At 44.2% G+C, this 19,380-nt stretch overlaps 1 protein-coding gene across 1 annotated transcript in view; it reads left to right on the top strand.

The window, feature by feature from the left end:
* The window catches only part of LOC126184673 (dnaJ homolog subfamily C member 2), a 187,341-nt gene that overhangs the window by 7,730 nt on the left and 160,231 nt on the right, over positions 1 to 19,380 (top strand). The window lies entirely within an intron of this gene.

Here is a 19,380-nt window from a genome sequence, read left to right on the forward strand (position 1 = left end):
GGGAGTGAGTTCACCTTGCCAGGTAGGGCCTATATATTGAGAGATTCATACCATCAAAATTGGTACCAGAGACAGGGATTCGTGTGACATATTTCTTAATGTGTTGTCCAAAAATTACTTTGAGCAGATACTTGAAAGGACCTCCTTGTAAAGGTAACATCTTAGACCACCTAGCAACAAACAGACCCGAACTTACCGAATCAGTTAAAGTAGAGGAAGATATCAGTAATCATAAGCCTGTGATGGCAACTGTGACAACAGGTTTCAAAAGGAATAAATATTAAGAAAAGTAGGAAGATATTTTTGCATAGCAAGAGTGACAAGATACAAATGGCAGGGTATCTGAGTAGTCAGCATCAAATAGTCGGTGCTGAGGGCGAAGATGTGGAGCACAAATGGAGAAAATTCAGAAACATTCATCAAGTCTAAGGTAACTATGTTCCAAGCAAGGCCTTAAAGGATTGGAAAGACCCACCATTGTTTAATAGCCGTGTCAGAAAACTGCTACACAAACAAAGTAAGCTTCATCATGCAATCAAGTAAAGCCAAAACTATCTGACAAACGAAAGCTGAATGAAGCAAAAATGAACATAAGGAGAGCAAGGGGAGAGGCAATCAATGAAATTAAAGTAAAATTTTGTAAACCGATCTCAGTAAAAACCCTAAAGAGGTTATGATCTTACGTAAAATCAGAAGCAGTTCAAAATCCTCCGTTCATCCACTCGGTGACTATACTGGCACTGAAACCGAGAGAAAGCCCAAAATACTGAATTTGGTCTTCCAAAATTGTTTCGCCATCGAAAGTGACACAACATCTCCATTTAGTCATCATACAAACACTGAAATGGCGGATATTGAGATAACCAACCATGGAATAGAAAAACAGCTACAGTCGCTCAGCAGTAGAAAGGTATCAGGACTAGATGGTGAAGTATCTATAAGATTCTGCAAATATTATGCAAAAGAACGTGCTCCCCTTCTAGAGCAGTAGTTCGTGGAAACAAAAAAGGGCATCTAGCAATTGGAAAAAGGGCTGCTTATTCCCATTTTCATGATGGGGTATAGAACAGATGCACATAATTATAGGCTTATATCATTGATGTCAATCTGTAGTACAATAATATAACGTGTTTTATGCTAAAGAATTATGATGTTTTTGGAGAACCAAAATGTAGCCTATAAAAATCAATATGGATTCCACAGAGATCGTGTGAAGCACAGCTCGCTCTGTTTCTCAATGAGAACCATAGTTTTGTAGACAACAGCACTTATGTCGTTGCCATGTTCCTTAACTCCAGGAAGGCATTTGATACCATTCCACACTGTCGTTTAGTCCAAGTATCGGACCAGATTTGCGACTGGATTAAGACTGCCTTACAGATAGAATGCACCGTGACGCTCATAATGGAACAAAATCGACAGATGTAAATGTAATTTCCAGACTACCCCCAAGGAAGTGTGACAGGACCGTTGCTGTCTACAGTGCGTGTAAAGGATCTAGTAGAAAGCATCGGAAGCTCTTTAGGAATGTTCGCAGATGACATGGTTGTCTATAAGAAAGAAGCAATGCCAGAAGACAGTATCAATTTGTAGAGTGACCTGGAGAGTATTGAGTTAGTTACTATAATGTTTCATGGATCATTTTGCAAGATAAATTTTAATGACTTGAACAAGTCATGATGACAAGCAAAAGTTATGTGAATGTATGCTTTCCCGGCGTATACAGCTGGCGAAGAGTTCTCGGGCTTCCAGCCGGGTGGCGGTGTCTTCAAACTGCGACGTTTCGACGAGTGACATACTCATCATCTTCTGGCGAAGTGCCGAGACTTTGCGGATGCCGGTCCCTTTATACCTGCGGTGTGCCCCCCACCACCTGGCCGCGGGAGGCTGGGTCCAGAGGAGCCGGCGGGCGAGGTGGAGGGGGAAGCGGGTGCGCCGTTCGTGTCTCCGTCAGAGCATTGTGATCGCGTCTCGTGAGCTGGACGGTTCTTGTTGCGTTCCTGGCGTATTGCGGCTAATGCTGGATTCCAAGCCGCGCTCAGTTGATAGCCTTCGTCCCTGTTCACCAGATTCTCGTGGACCCGTATTTCTATTGATTCTTTAATGACGCTATCCCAATAGCTCCCGGCTCGGCACAGCACCCTGGTGTTTTCGAAGTCAAAGGTGTGGTTTTCTTTGATGCTATGTTCCGCTATAGCAGATTTCTCTATCTGTCCAAGTCGAACATGCCTGATGTGTTCTTCGCACCTTTTAGAGATGCAGCGCTGCGTTTGACCAATGTACTGCACACCACATTCGCAGGCAATGTTGTATATACCAGGTGTGTTTAGTTTGAGTAGGTCTTTAGCTGAGCCCAGCAGCTCTTTCGTCTTCGGCGGTGGTCGGAAGACGGTATTTATGTTAGATTTTCTTAATAGCCTCCCGATTTTGGCCGATGTGGGCCCCAAATATGGGAGAAAGGCGAGTCTCTTGTTCACTTCCTCTTCCTCAGATTTGTCAGCCTGTCTCCTCTTGAAGGCCCTGTCAATCTGTGTTTTACTGTACCCGTTTTTCCGAAATACCTCTCTTAGGTGGTGTAATTCGTCTGAGAGGCTTTCTTTGTCGCTAATGACGTGCGCCCTATGTACCAAGGTGGTCAGTACTGACTGGCGTTGCGCCGGATGGTGGCAGCTGGTTGCATGGAGGTACAGGTCTGTGTGCGTCTTTTTTCTATATACTGAATGGCCCAGCGTGCCATCCGCTTTCTTCCTGATCAGTATGTCCAGGAATGGAATACAGCCATTCTCTTCTACTTCCATCGTGAAGGTGATATTTTCATGTATGCCGTTTAGGTGGTCCATAAACTCCTCCAGTGCCTGCCTGCCATGCTGCCAGATCACGAAAGTGTCGTCCACATAGCGGAAGAAGTGCCTGGGTTTACGGTGAGCCGTTCGTAGTGCCACCTCCTCAAAGTGTTCCATATAAAGATTCGCGATCCCTGGAGCAAGGGGAGATCCCATGGCCACTCCATCCACTTGTTCATAATGCTCTCCATTGCACTCCCTAAAGCTAATATTTCTGCGCCGGAGCGAGAGGCTATCCGCGCACTGAGGGATGATGCTGACATCATGGTCCTCCCAGCAGACAAGGGAAATGCGACGGTGCTGATTCGCACAGTCGATTACCAACAGAAAATCTGCTCTCTGCTGCAAGACCCAGCCTACAGGAAACTCAACAAGGACCCTACATCGACGATGACCAGGAAAACCGTGGCGCTACTGAAGGACTCAGATCTACCAGAGGCAGTGCAGAAACGGCTGTATCCCAGAGCGCCAACGACACCGCGCCTGTATGGATTGCCCAAGATCCACAAAGATGGGGTGCCTCTACGGCTGATTCTGGACACTATCAACTCGCACAGTTATGGACTGGCCAAATACCTGGCGACACTATTGAAACCACTGGTGGGACACTGCAGACATCACGTGAAAAACTCCGCGGATTTCGTTAGAATACTGAAGGACATCCGAATACAGAGTAATGACCTACTCGTGAGCTTCGACGTCACCTCCTTGTTCACAAGAGTACCGCTACAAGACGCCTTGGCGCTCCTTAATCAACACTTCGAGCCTGAAACAGTGAAGCTCTTTGAATATGCACTTACGACCACCTACTTCAAGTGCAATGGAGAGCATTATGAACAAGTGGATGGAGTGGCCATGGGATCTCCCCTTGCTCCAGGGATCGCGAATCTTTATATGGAACACTTTGAGGAGGTGGCACTACGAACGGCTCACCGTAAACCCAGGCACTTCTTCCGCTATGTGGACGACACTTTCGTGATCTGGCAGCATGGCAGGCAGGCACTGGAGGAGTTTATGGACCACCTAAACGGCATACATGAAAATATCACCTTCACGATGGAAGTAGAAGAGAATGGCTGTATTCCATTCCTGGACATACTGATCAGGAAGAAAGCGGATGGCACGCTGGGCCATTCAGTATATAGAAAAAAGACGCACACAGACCTGTACCTCCATGCAACCAGCTGCCACCATCCGGCGCAACGCCAGTCAGTACTGACCACCTTGGTACATAGGGCGCACGTCATTAGCGACAAAGAAAGCCTCTCAGACGAATTACACCACCTAAGAGAGGTATTTCGGAAAAACGGGTACAGTAAAACACAGATTGACAGGGCCTTCAAGAGGAGACAGGCTGACAAATCTGAGGAAGAGGAAGTGAACAAGAGACTCGCCTTTCTCCCATATTTGGGGCCCACATCGGCCAAAATCGGGAGGCTATTAAGAAAATCTAACATAAATACCGTCTTCCGACCACCGCCGAAGACGAAAGAGCTGCTGGGCTCAGCTAAAGACCTACTCAAACTAAACACACCTGGTATATACAACATTGCCTGCGAATGTGGTGTGCAGTACATTGGTCAAATGCAGCGCTGCATCTCTAAAAGGTGCGAAGAACACATCAGGCATGTTCGACTTGGACAGATAGAGAAATCTGCTATAGCGGAACATAGCATCAAAGAAAACCACACCTTTGACTTCGAAAACACCAGGGTGCTGTGCCGAGCCGGGAGCTATTGGGATAGCGTCATTAAAGAATCAATAGAAATACGGGTCCACGAGAATCTGGTGAACAGGGACGAAGGCTATCAACTGAGCGCGGCTTGGAATCCAGCATTAGCCGCAATACGCCAGGAACGCAACAAGAACCGTCCAGCTCACGAGACGCGATCACAATGCTCTGACGGAGACACGAACGGCGCACCCGCTTCCCCCTCCACCTCGCCCGCCGGCTCCTCTGGACCCAGCCTCCCGCGGCCAGGTGGTGGGGGGCACACCGCAGGTATAAAGGGACCGGCATCCGCAAAGTCTCGGCACTTCGCCAGAAGATGATGAGTATGTCACTCGTCGAAACGTCGCAGTTTGAAGACACCGCCACCCGGCTGGAAGCCCGAGAACTCTTCGCCAAGCAAAAGTTAGTTGAGATTCAGGCGTCTGAGAAAAGATCTATGCATGAAACATGCAACAACTGCCACTGCCACACCTTAGCAAGAGATCTGGCAGAGAACCTGAGAAAATTCTGGTCTTATTTATAATTGCTGAGTGGGTCTAAGGCTTCCACTCAGTCCCTTGTTGACCAGTGGGAGTTGAAGATAGCGAAATGGATGCTGAATTTTGAAATTTCACATTCAAGAAATCATTCACACAGGAGAATTGTGCAAACATACCATCATTTGACCATTGTACAGGCTCCCATGTGGACAACATAGTAATAAGCATACCTGGCATTGCTGGATGTTAACAAAGGTACGAGCACATGGAATAAATTAACAGATATGTTAGTAGTTCAAAGACTTCTTAAATAATAGAACCCGTTATGATGTCCTCAACAGCGAGTGTTCAGAGTGTTCATCAGAGGCAAGGGTATCGTCAGTAGTACCCTAGGGAAATGTGAGAGGACTGCTGCTGTTCATTATACACATAAATGATTTGGTGGACAGGGTGGGCAGCAATCAGTGGTTGTTTGCTGATGATGCCATCGTATATGGTAAGGTGTCAGAGTTGAGTGACTGTATGAAGATACAAGACAACTAAGACAAAATTTCCAGTTGGTGTGATGAATGGCAGCTAGCCCTAAATGTGGAAAAATGTAAGTTGATGCGGGTGAGTAGGAACATCAAACCTGTAATGTTCGAATACAGTATTACTAGTGTCCTACTTGACACAGTTAAGTCATTTAAATATCTGGGCATAATGTTGCAAAGGTGGAACGAGCATGTGAGAACTGTGATAGGGAAGGCAAATGGTCAACTTCAGTTTATTGGGAGAATTTTAGAAACAAGCGGCTAACGTGTAAAGGAGACTGCATATAGGGCATTGGTGTGACCAATTCTTGAGTGCTGCTCAAGTGTTTGGGATCCGAACCAGGTCAGATTGAAGGAAGACATCGAAGGAATTCAGAGGTGGGCTGCTAGATTTGTTACTGGTAGGTTCGAAGAACACATAAGTGTTTCACAGATGCTTTGGAAACTCAAGTGGGAATCCCTGGAGGGCAGGTGTTTTTTCAAGAAACACTATTGAGAAACTTTAGAGAAACGGCATTTGAAGCTGACTAGCAAATGATTCTACTGCCACCAACATACATTGCGCGTACGGATCATGAAGATAAGATATGAGAAATTGGGGCTCATACAGAAGCATATAGAAACTCATTTGTCCCTCACTCTATTTGCGAATGGAACAGGAAAGGAAATGACAAATAGTGGTACAGGGTACCCTCCACCACACACCGTACGGTGGTTTGCAGAATATCTATGTAGACATAGATTTTACATTTACATCACACATTAATTTGTAAATATGGCTACATACTGAATATTTTATAAAGTCTGAAAACATGTGATTAAGTCCTACCCATCACCTTTTACACATTACAATAGCAGAAATTCATCTATGGAATAGGAGGAACTGCCAAGGAGAAACTTTTTCATTTTCTTTTCAAATTTTACTTTCCTGTCTGTCAGACATTTTATATATATTTAGTTGCAACATTCTGCACCCTTTTTTATGTCAAAGACAACCTTAATGTGGAGTAATGAATGTCATTTATCCTGTTGGTGTTGTAATTAATTACATAATTGTTCCTTTTGAGCTGCATGTGGTGAATTATTTACAACAAATTTCATGAGGGAATAAATATACTGTGAACTAGTAGTGAGAGTGCTCAAATGCTTACAGATGTCTACAAGATGATCATGGGCCAGCTCCCCATTATTCTTACAGCACAGTTTTTAGCTGTGAAGACTTTCTTTGTTAAAGATGAATTACCACAAAAGATTATTCCATTTGGCATTATTGCATGAAGATATGTCAACTATTTGCCTCTCCCCAAGATTTTCAATGATTATAAGTGCAAATGTGGCCGAACTAAGTTGTTTTAGGAGTTTCAAAATGCTCTTTTTCGAGTTTAAATTCTCATTGATATGGAAACCTAAATTTTTTGAAGTTTCCACCCTATTTATTATTTCCTCACCGTGTGTTAATGCTTATCATTGGTGTAGTATTCTTAGATGTTGAGAACAGAGTATGTTCTATCTTCTTAAAATTCAGAGTGAGACCATTCACAGAAAACCAACTTTTAAGAATGCTGTTTATAATTTCTTCTTTTTCTTCTGTTCAATTACAATACTAGTGTAATTTGCAAGAAGAACTGATTCTGTTTGTTGTATATTAGACAGAAGACACTGTACATGTGTGAGGAACAGTAGTGGACCTGAGATTGATGAATGGTGCAGGCTGTAGCAGTTGACCCTGAACGTAAATAAACGTAACATATTGTACATACATGTACACACATAAGAAATGAAATCCAGTGCTGCACAACTATATTGTTGATGACAAATTGCTGGAAACAGTTTATACCATAAAAATCTGTAAGTAACTATCCGTGGAATGACCACATAAAGCAAATAGGAAAAGCAGATGTCAAACTGAGATTCAGAGGAAGAATTTTAAGGAAATGTAACTTATCCATGAGGGAATTGGCATACAAGGTGCTTGTTCTACCGATTCTAGGGTATTGCTCGTCTGTCTGGGATTCTTATCAGGCAGGACTGACACAAGAGAGAGAGAAGATCCAGTGAACAGTGGCATGTTTCGTCATGGGATTGTTTGGTCAATGCAAGAGCCTTATGGAGATGCTGAAAAACTTCCATTGTCAGACATTTTAATAGAGGCATTGTGCATCGCTATGAGGTTTACTATTGAAATTTTGAGAGAACATTTTCCAGGAAGAATTGGACACCATATTACTTTCTTCCACATACGTCTCACGAAATGACCACAATGAGAAAATTCAAGAAATTAGAGCTAATACAGACGTTAACCAAGAATCGTTCTTGCCATGTGCCATTCATGAGTGGAACAGTGTAGAGAGATTAGTCAGTGGTACCAGAAGTGCCCTCAGCCACACGCTGTTAGGTGCTTTGCAGAGTAAGATGGACTTGTAGATCAAAATTTTGAGGAAGATATTTGGCAGAATTAAGTAATAGAACACAGTAGAATGCAGAATCACAACAAACAAACAAAATATATGATCTGTTAGGAGAACCAGCCATTGTATCCAAAATCAAAGCTGAGAGACTTTGTTGTATTGGACACACACTGTGCAGACTCCGGAAGAAAGGAAAATTTATCAAGTATGTAGAGAACAGTCTCAAGGAAGAAGACCCCTTGGAAGGCTAAGACTATGCTACTTCTACATCAGAGAAAATATGAAAAATATTAGATGAGATGGATTGGAAAATTAAATTCCAAGATAGAAGTACATGGTAAAACATTGAGACAACAGCAGTGAAGAACTTTCGTAGCTTGTTAAGCTGCTGCTGCTGCTGATAATAATAATTATAATAACAAAATCCTTTGACCTTGTTTTTAGTGTCATTTGCATTATTTTACATGTACAGAACAATGATCAACTGTGCAAAATAAATATGCCTGAAGTTGATCAGTCAAGCTACGATTATGGATCCAAGAAATCTTGATTTGTGGGTAATTTTAGCTTTGTAATTTGCTGTGACCCGAGCTGGGCTCACGTATTTTGTCAGGAGGTCGAGAGAAGAAGGGGGGGTGAGTGGCCCTGTAGAGCACCGGGGCACTAATGAAATGTCATTCAGGTAATAATCATTTACTGATGAGAGTTTTATAGTCACTCCGTCTTCTTCCTGGAAGTGCCTAACAGTGATCATGCTGAGTCTGCACTACTTGAAAGTGTGAGGTAGCATGTCACTGGCCAGCGAGGAAGTTGCTGCACACAGGTCCTGCATTGCCTCTGGTCTGTGCTATGGTTCCACTGCAGTAGGTTGCGGCAGCCGTGTGCCTCCTCAGCCTGGTGTGGCTGTGGAGATCTTTCACAACCTCACTGCCATCAGTGAGTGAAGCTGTGCTTAGGCTTGGCCCCAGAAATATGCATGCCCCTGTTGTCGGTTGTCGAGATGGCGTGCAGGTGGAAGACCAGCAGCAACATCAAGGATAGCCCAAAACAATTGGTGGTCCTAGCATACAGCTGGTAAGACGGTACTTCTACTGCCCCAGTAGCGGCAACACAGGTGCCTAGCACATAAGTTAAATAGCTTGCAGACAGGTAGATTGGTTCTTCATCCACAGAAGGCCGGCTTGGCCCCCCACCCCCAGTCAGTGACTGTTGTGACCTCCAGGACTGTGGCTTGCAGATCAAAAGTCCTCTCCACAGCCAGAGGCTGTGGATTTGCAGTAATGGACGTAGTTGGCCTCACTCTGAAAATGAGCATGAGGAGGGCAGGTTTTATAGCAGGTGATGACGTGATTCGCCACACACTTGTGATGGAATGGACACTCGTTTTCTCAGGCCATCAGCTATCGCGGTTGCTATACTGTTTAACTTTAGTGTTTTAGAGTATTCTTTTATGCAAAATTCACATCCTGAAATGTGCTCTTATGACATCTCTAAGTGAAGTTAATACAGTTAGCCTTATTACAGTAGCACATTCTGTCTGTTCTGCACTGTTGCCGAAGTGCCAAATCAGTTTTCTTGGCTTTCCTGTCACATAGTCTAATGAAATGTGCTCATAGCTTATTCTACTTTGTGCCTCCCTGTGTTGGCATTGAGTTAAGACACCATCACGTAGGCGACAGATGTTCCCCCACTTAGCAATATCCATTGGTTCTTAACAAAATTTTTATTCCTGCACTTACTGTTCTCCTGTACAACAAATTTTTCCATTAATTTGAGGACTGGTTTTCACCAACACTTTTATCTCTTGTAGCTTTCACTGTAGAAAGGTAGGTCTACATGAAGCTATATTTACCTTACATTTTGTCAGATGTACTAGTGGGATAGTATTGACAGTGAGCTCTTCTGTCACACAGTGATTGCAGCAAACAATCAAACTGAATAAATTGGCCATTTCAATGACAACACTTTGAAATGTATAACTACCTTGATGCTAAAAATGATGCTTTACGGGATATTTATGTAGCAGTCTAGTTAATACAATAAATTTAGACAACATGGTTTTTTTTTTTTTTTGAAAGAGAGCATTGAAAAAGAAGCAAATTTATGATTTTGTACTTTACGTGTATATTAGTGAGTTCAGAATTGGCATCATATAAGATTGCTGGCATGTTTCATTAGTAAAAGTGTTTTACTCAAATACTCTTTGAATTTAAATAGTAATATGAGGAATAAAGATGACTTTCTTTTGCAAAACACTTTTGAGGAAGTTTAGAGAATTAGAATTTGTGACAGGCTGCAGAAGTACTCTACTGTCTCCAACATACATCTCACTTAAGACAAACTGAAAGATCTCAGTGCTTGTACAGAAGTATACAGCTAACCATTTTCCCCTCACTCCATTTGCGAGTATAGCAGAAGATGAAATGAATACCAGTGGTAGAAGGTACTACTTGCTAGTCAGTTTTGTTGTTGTTGTTGTTGTTAGTCTGATGACTGGTTTGAAGCAGATCTCTGTGCTATGCAAGTATGTAACCTACATCCATTCAAACATTGGTCTCCCTGTACGACTTGTACCCCTCCCCCTTCCTTCCACTACCAAATCGGTGGTTTCTTGATGCCTTGTGGTGTGTCTCGTCAGCAAATTCCTTTGTTTAGTCAAGTTGTGCCACAATTTAGTTAAGTTATTGTAGAAATATATGTTCTCCTCAGTTCAGTTTAGTACCTCCTCATCTGTTATTCAATCTACCTATCTAATCTCCAGCATTCTCCTATATCATCAGATTTCAATGCTTCTGTTCTCTCCTTGTCTTGACTATTTTTCATCCATGAATGACTTTTGTACCTGGCTACACTCCAGACAAATACCTTCAGAATAGACTCCTTAACATAAACATTTATATTAGCTGCAGTTTCTAAATTTAGTCTACAAGTTTTAAAAAGCCTTTCGCCCCCTCTGTTTTAACCCTGCTAACTTCATAATTTCAAAAAGTTTCTTCCACTCAGCATTGTCGAAAGCTTTTTGTAAATCTACAAATGCTATTAATGTAGGTTTGCTTTTTCTGTGTGGCTTCTAAGATAAATTGTAATGTCACTATTCCCTCATGCATTCTTAAATTTATATGAAACCCAAACTTATCTTCCATGAGGTCAGCTTCTAACAGTTTTTTCAATCTTCCGTAAGTAATTTGTGTCAGTATTTTACAAACGCACCTTATTTTTAAAGTGATCATTCAGTAATATTCACATCTCTCATTACCTTCCTTGTTTGTACTTGGAAAGATTGTATTCTTCTTTAAGTCTGAGGCTATTTTGTTTGACTTGTGTAGCTTGCATACCAGGTAGATTAATTTTGTCAAAGGTTGTTCTTCCAAGGATCTCAGTAATTCTGCTCACAGTAATTCTGCTCACAGTTCCCTATCTCCCATCATAACTTTATATCAGCTTCCTCATCCTCTTCTAGATCATTGCCTTAAAGTTCTTTTCTCCTGATATCCCTATTCCTTTCAGCATTCCCTTCTTAGTTTGCCATGTGAGCTCTTGGTATTCATAAATCTCCTTCCACCCTTTGGGTCTGGGGGTAAGGATAGGCCCAAGGTATTCCTGCCTGTCGTAAGAGGTGACTAAAAGGAGTTTCACATGTTTCGGCCTTTATGTGATGGTCCCCTGTAGGGTTTGACCTCCATTCTTCAAAATTTTCCTGAAGAGTGAGCCAATTGCGGAAGGGCGCCTTACATGGTGCATTGTGTCCCTCATGCATTGAGATCTTTGGCCCACTTTCTCATTGTCGCATTGCAGTCCCACCAATTCTCCATCTCTTGGGCGAGGACACCTTCCTGGGTGCATTTTCCACCATGCACTATGCAGTGTTGCTTTCTGCGTCGACGATGACCATGGACTTTTTTGCACCTGATATCCAGCATGGTAGCCAGTCCATTGTGGTGGGGCTGCCGCGTACCCTGTTGCCACGTACCCTGTTGCCACGTACCCTGTTGGTTGTAGCCCCCTGACCACACAGGGATCGCTCTGCTGATGCCTGCGCCGTTAACTCCCCATGTATGCCAAGGGGTAGATGGCCATCCCCTGGGGCATCAGGACTCCCGGCAATGGCCAGCCTGCCAGGTGGCCTTTGCTGTGGCTGGGTGGCGCCCGTAGGGAGGGCCCTGGTCGGAGTGGGTGGCATCAGGGTTGATGACACACGATGAAGCGTAGTCCATCATCTCTTGCTGATGGTGGAACACCAGCAGTCCCTAAGCGTTCGAAAGCTCAATTCAATGCACAGAAGTACGACACCAAATCTTTACCCTCTCTGGCCACACCATGGGAGGAACGTCAGGCTAAGAATGGCAGCGGATCTTATTTGCCCCGGTACCTTGTATGTTTGAGAGGTGATAGAGAATCTTTCATGCCAATGAAGAGTCAGTTTTTTGGTGAGCATTACGAGGACAAGTTTGGGGAGGTGGAGGGCTTGTCCAAAATGAGATCTGGGTCAGTCTTGATCAAAACGGCATCCTCTGCCCAGTCGTGGGCGTTACTCGCTTGTGACAAGCTGGGGGATGTTTCTGTAATCATCACGCCCCATAAGAGCTTAAATATGGACCAGGGTATCATATTTCACAAGGACCTTCTTTTGCAGTCTGACAATGAGCTGTGTGCCAATTTAGAGCGGCGAGGTGTACATTTCATCCAGCATGTCCACTGGGGTCCAAGGGATAATCAGGTTGCCACCGATGCCTTCATCTTGGCCTTCAAGGGTGATGCATTGCCCGAAAAGGTCAAAGTGATGGTCTACTGCTGCGATGTAAAGCCCTATATCCCTCCCCCAATGAGGTGCTTTAAGTGCTGGAAGTTTGGCCGTATGTCTTCCTGCTGTACTTCCAGCGTTACATGTCGAGATTGCGGACGCCCATCACATCCCAATACTCCATGTGCCGTGCCTCCCATCTGTGTGAACTGCGGAGAGCACCATTCGCCTTGCTCACCAGACTGCAGGATTCTCCGGAAAGAAAGGAAAATCATGGAGTACAAGACCCTGGACCGATTGACCTACACTGAGGCTTAGAGAAAATTTGAATGCCTACATCCTGTGCGTATGACATCATCTTACGCCACCACTACAACAGTTCTGGCACCATCAGCTCCGCCAAACCCAGTCACATCTCAGAGGCGGAAGACTACACCTGCTCCCTTGATGGTGGGGGGCATTTCCCTCCCTGTTGCTCCTGCACCACCTACTTTGGGAGCAACACTCCCCCCCAACCATCAGGAACGTCCGTCCCCACTTCTAAGCCGGAGAAGCGTGAGTCTTCTTCGGCTCCTCTCACTAGGAAGGGGTCCCTTGGGTCACTCCCTTCCCAGGTTTCTGCTAGTGGGAAAGATGACATCTGTCAGTGGCTGAAGAGTCCAAAAGCAGCTGGTTGTAGGGCTTCACACTCATCCTCAGTCCCGGAGCCTGAGCCAGTGAAGTCCTCCCAGCCAGGGAAACTCAAGGAGCAGCGAGAGAAATCCAAAAAGAAAAGCCCTAAGACCAAGGAAGTTGCAGTGGCACCCACACCACTGCTACCTACAAGCTCTGCGTCTGATAATGGGGTGGAGATTTTGGCATCCGCAGGGGACCTAGATCTCACCAGACCCTCAGACACAATGGATATTGACTGCTCAGGCAATAAGGCGGTGGCAGCAGGTGACTCTTGAGGCATAAACTACCTCATTGAGTGTTCCATGCCTTCCCTGTCTCACGATGACGTCATCCTCCAGTGGAATTGCGCCAGTTTTTCCCACTGCCTGGCTGAGCTATGGCAACTGTTAAGCCTTACACCTGCTATCTGCATTGCCCTCGGCAATGCGGACCCCTGCCCTTCGTAGCTATAAGGGATATTACAGGAACTGTAGCGACTATAATCGAGTGTCAGGTGTAGTTTGCATTTATGTCCTAAACTCAGTCTGTAGTGATACTGTGCCCCTTCAAACCCCTGTTGAAGCTGTGGCTGTCAGAATAAGGACGACGTAGGAAATAACTGTCTGCAATGTATATCTTCCTCCAGATGGTGCAGTACCCCAAGTGTATTAGCTGTACTGATTGATCAACTCCCTAAACCTTTCCTACTTTTGGGAGATTTTAACGCCCATAACCCCTTGTGGGGTGGCACTGTACTTACTGGTCGAGGCAGAGATGTCGAAACTTTACTGTCCCAGTTTGACCTCTGCCACTTAAATACTGGGGCCGCCACACATTTCAGTGTGGCTCATGGTAGTTACTCAGCCATTGATTTATCAATTTGCAGCCCAGGACTTTTCCCATCTATCCACTGGAGAGCACATGATGACCTGTGTGGTAGTGACCACTTCCCCATCTTCCTGTCACTGCTCCAGCGTCAGACCCACGGACGCCTGCCCAGATGGGCTTTAAACAAGGCGGACTGGTAAACTTTCACCTCTGCTGTCACCATTGAATATCCCCCACATGGTAACATCGATATGATGGTTGAGCAGGTGATTACAATTGTTTCTGCAGCAGAAAACGCGATCCCTCGCTCTTTAGGGTGCCCCCGGAGCAAGGCAGTCCCTTGGTGATCGTCGAAGTCGCTGAAGCAATTAAGGAGTGTTGGAGAGCTCTGCAGCGGCATAAGTGGCACCCTTCCCTGGAGCACCTCATAGCCTATAAATGGCTCCGTGCCTGCATTTGCCAGCTTATTAAATTATAAAATGATGGAAGCAGGAGTGTTGGGAGAGATACACCTCTACCATTTGGTGCCATACGTCACCTTCCCAAGTCTAGGCAAAGATCAAATGTGCTTTCGGGTACCAGACCCCAACAGGTATTCCCAGTGTTACCATAAATGGCGTGTTATCTACCGACGCAACCGCGATTGCCGAGCACTTTGCTCAAGCCTCTACGTCAGAGAATTACCCCCCAGCCTTTCGCACTGTACCTTGGTGGAATGATGACTGTTGATTGGCAATCAGGGCCAGACGAACAGCTCTGCAGAAATCCAAACACCATCCAACTACAGAAGGCCTTCATGCCATCAGATCTGTGAGAGCACATGCAAGGCGAGTGATAAATACGGAAGAGGGATTCTTGGAAGCAATTCACGACTTCCATTAATTGGTCCACTTCCAGTGCACAAGTTTGGGACTCAATAAGGTGGATTTCAGGCAAGGGCAGTCAATGTCCCCTTACAGTGTTCTCAAGTAATGGGGTCTTGGTGGACACGCCAGAAGACATGGCTCAGGTTTTAGCTTAACACTTTTTTACTGTCACTGCATCATCTAGATAAGCTCCTGCTTTTCAGGTGTTCCATAGGACTGTGAAGATGAGGAAGTCTACAACCTTGTGTTTTCAATGTGGGAACTGGAATCAGCTTTGTCTGCAGTCAGAGACACTGCTGCAGGACCTGATGAAATACATTATGCCATGCTTCGTCATCTGTGCCCTGAAGTGAAAGGACAGCTCCTCTCTTGCTTCAATCAGATCTGGTTTTATGAACAGTACCCTACGACTTGGAAAGAGTCAATATTAATTCCATTCTGGAAACCAGGCAAGAACCATAGCGCTCCTATAAGTTACTGGAGTGTAGCCCTTACCAGTTGTGTAGGTAAGACTCTTGAACGCGTGTTCAACTGCTGCCTTATCTAGCTGCTCGAAGCCAGAGATCACCTGAGTTGCTCCCAGTGCAGTTTCAGGCACTACCGTTTCATGCTTGACAACTTAATTCTACTAGAGATGGCAATACAGGAGTCCTCCTTATGCCAAAACCGTTTGGTTTGTGTGTTTTTTGACCTTGAAAAAGCATACAACACTACTTGGAGGTACAATATTCTTCGCCAACTTCATGAATGGGGACGACATGGACGTATGCCACTTCTTATCCAATCCTTTCTCGAGGACCAGCATTTTCAATATCGCATTGGCGATGCCTTGTCTGACTGCTACGATCAAGAGAATGGGGTTCCCCAAGGCAGTGTCACAGTGTTTGCCATTGCTATAAATGGCATTTCCTCTGCAGTCAGGAGCCCTGTCAAATTCTCTTTGTGTGTAGATGACTTTGCAATCTTCTGTGCTTTCTCTGATCTTACAACGATGATGAGACAGCTACAGCTGACCATTAGGAGGCTGGAAACCTGGGCCAGGACAACTGGTTTTCAGTTCTCACCAGAGAAGACTACATATGTCAATTTTAACTGTGCTCTTTGAAATTTTAATCAACCAGTACACACAACAGGGGACAATATTTTACGTTTTCAAGAAACTGTGCGCTTTTTGGGTTTATTATTTGACTTGAAATTAACTTGGCTCCCATACCTGAAAGACCTATTAACAAAGGGCTTCCAGTCATTGAATATTTTGAAATGCCTTAGTGGAAAAACATGGGCAGCTGACAGGTCCTACCTCCTGCAGTTTTGTAGGCCATTTGTTCAGTCACCTGTAGATTATGGAAATGTGATCTACGAATCAGCCCGTTCTTGCTATCTCAAGATGTCAGACACTGTCCACCATGAGGACATTCGGATATCGACTGGAACCATTCGGACCAGCCAAGTTTTGAGTTTGCGTGCAGAGGCTAGTGAACCACCACTCTGGATTTGGCGATGTATACTTTTGGCTCTAAAGACACTGAAAATCCCAGCGTCACCTCAGTCATTGGCATTTAGTGCAGTAGTCCAACCCATCTTTGAACAGCTATTCAGGAATCGGCCCCATGCGAGCAAGCCATTTGGGATACATGCTACTGACTGTCTCAAGGATCTGGATCTATCAGACATCAAAATACACAGCCAGGGATGGAACACATTGCCACCTTGGTGTCTTCAGAGGCCCAAAGTGATATTAAGCTTGACACAGTACAAGAAAACTTGTACTCCCGATTATGATTTTACAACTTTTTTTTGTCCATTTTAAGTATGTACAACAGTTTTATCATTGTTTATACAGATGGATCCCAGCAAGAGAATGGCTTTGATTGTTCTGCTACTTTTCCTGATAACATTTTTAAAGTGTGTTTTCCAAAACAATTTACAAACTACGATGCAGAATTTTACGGCATTCTGATGGCACTCGGAAGGATTCACAGATATCACTGTACAAGGTTTCTTGTCTGTTCCGACTCCATTAGTGCACTACAAGCACTTCACCAAATGTATCCAGTAGACTAGCTGATTCAGTTCATCCATTACTCCTTACAGCAGCTCCAACACTGTGGCAAGCAGATCTTTTCCAGTTACCTGGCCACATTAGGATACAGGGAAACGACATGGCAGACAAAGTCGCCAAGGAAGCACGTTGGGATGGTGTTGTCCATCAATGACCCATCCCGTTGCATGCCATCATCTCATTTCCTGACAGATGTGTCATGTGTTGGTGGGAGAATGAATGGTTGCTAGTGACAGAAAACAAACTTTGGTCACTCAAATTGACCACACAGGCATGACTGTTTTCATATCAGCCTCGCCACTGGAAGGAGGTTCTGCCTACCAGACTGTGCATTGGCCATAGCACTTTAAAACAAGGCTTCCTCCTCTGTGAAGTTTAGGGTGTGTCATTTTCAGTGCAGCACATTTTGGCAACATGTGTCCTATGTACTGATATTAGGGGAGCCCTCAGTCTTGATGGAGATCTGCCCACCATCCTCACAGATACTGATTCCAGTGTTGCAAGAGTGGTAAACTGTCAGACTCATCCCTGAATTGGTGGGGAAGGGAGGCAGCCGTTAATACGTTATAAACTGCTCAGCATGTGGAGGCAGCCTTCATTCCCACCCATGAAATTGGCATGCTGACTTTTTGTCAGGGCACTGATGACCATGATGTTGAGCAGCCTCACCCCAACTCACCATCATGATGTTGCCCTTGTAACTACTGAAAAGGCTGATGCCCCTCTTCAGGAACCATGTTTGTCAGGCCTCTCCACAGATACCTCATTATGATAGCACTTGCAGTACAGTTATGTGCATTGCAGAGGCACACAAACCATCCCACCTTGACAAGGTCTATAGGTCCTGTGTGTAGAGTGTGAATGCATGTTTCAGAATAATTTACAGGCCAAAAGAAACACAAATCAGTTTTTATCAGAGGATTGCAGTAGCTTAAATCATGAACAGACACTGAAGCTGTGTATCATATTGTAATACTTTTGCAGTCTCCACTTTCAGTTGCCTTTGGCCCATCCGTACTTTTCCTCAGTAATTTTCATAACCTTGTACAACACTTCCATTTATTTCCCAATTCTACAGCAGTTTCAAACTGTCTGACACTCAACTTCTTTTTATTTCCTCTTTCTTTATACAGGGTGAGTCACTAACTATTGCCATGTAGAATAACTCTGAAAGTATTATAGTAGCTGAAAAGCTTGTGGGACAAATGTGGCATGGGATAACGGGGGCCATACTATGATGTTGGTCTTTGTTGATAGGTGGCGTCAAGTCAGAAATATGAAGTTTTTTTTAATGGGATGCTATAGTTTGGTACTTATTTTCTGATAGCGGCTATCGAGACAAATCCAATGATGTGTAACAGTAAGGTCTTTGAAGGTCAACGAAGGCCACAAAGGGGGCATGAACATTCATTTACAGAAGGTGTTCAAAGTGATGACCATTGGTATCAGTGCAGTACTGCAATCTTCTTAAGGATTGAGTGGTATTCCTTACCACTTCGACACTCATCAGAGCACATGCTCTGACAGTTCTCTCTCTTTTATCGTGCAAATAGTAAATATTCGCCGAGTATGGCATATCCATCTAATGTGCCATTGACGTGTAAACACTATTTGACAGTTTCGCAATATAGCACTAATAGGAATGGTAAAACCAGTATTGTTGGATCAAGTGAATATGAATGATGTACTCCTTCGTAGAACAAGTCGATATGCTTCTCATTTACGGAGAATGCCAACAAAATTCAGTGAGAGCTAGAGACATACATGCTGAAAGATATCCTCAATGTACTCACCCTACACGTCTTACATTTAAATATGTGTCTGATAAATTGAGAACAACTGGATCTTTAATGCATCGGAAACATATCTGGCAAAGGAAAGTTACTAATGAGGAAATGGAAATCGGTACTCTTGCCACTGTGATTTGAGATCCTTGTGTTAGTTCGCATCAAATTGCAAGAGAATTTGTTGTTCGTGTTCTGCATTGTCATAAATATCATCCTTACCATATCAGTCTCCACCATTAATTAACTTGTATGGATTCTATTCGTCCCATTGAATTCTGCCGATGGGCTCAACTTCAGATTCAGAGGGATGACACATTTATTAATCTGACTTTATTTACTGAAGAGGCTATGCTCATGAACCATGGAAATGTTAATTTGCATAACATGCATTATTGGGCAACGGAAAAACCATGTTGGCTGCGGCAAGTAGTGCACCATAAACCGTGA

Source organism: Schistocerca cancellata, chromosome 4, assembly GCF_023864275.1.
Source record: "Schistocerca cancellata isolate TAMUIC-IGC-003103 chromosome 4, iqSchCanc2.1, whole genome shotgun sequence".
Classification (NCBI taxonomy): domain Eukaryota; kingdom Metazoa; phylum Arthropoda; class Insecta; order Orthoptera; family Acrididae; genus Schistocerca; species Schistocerca cancellata.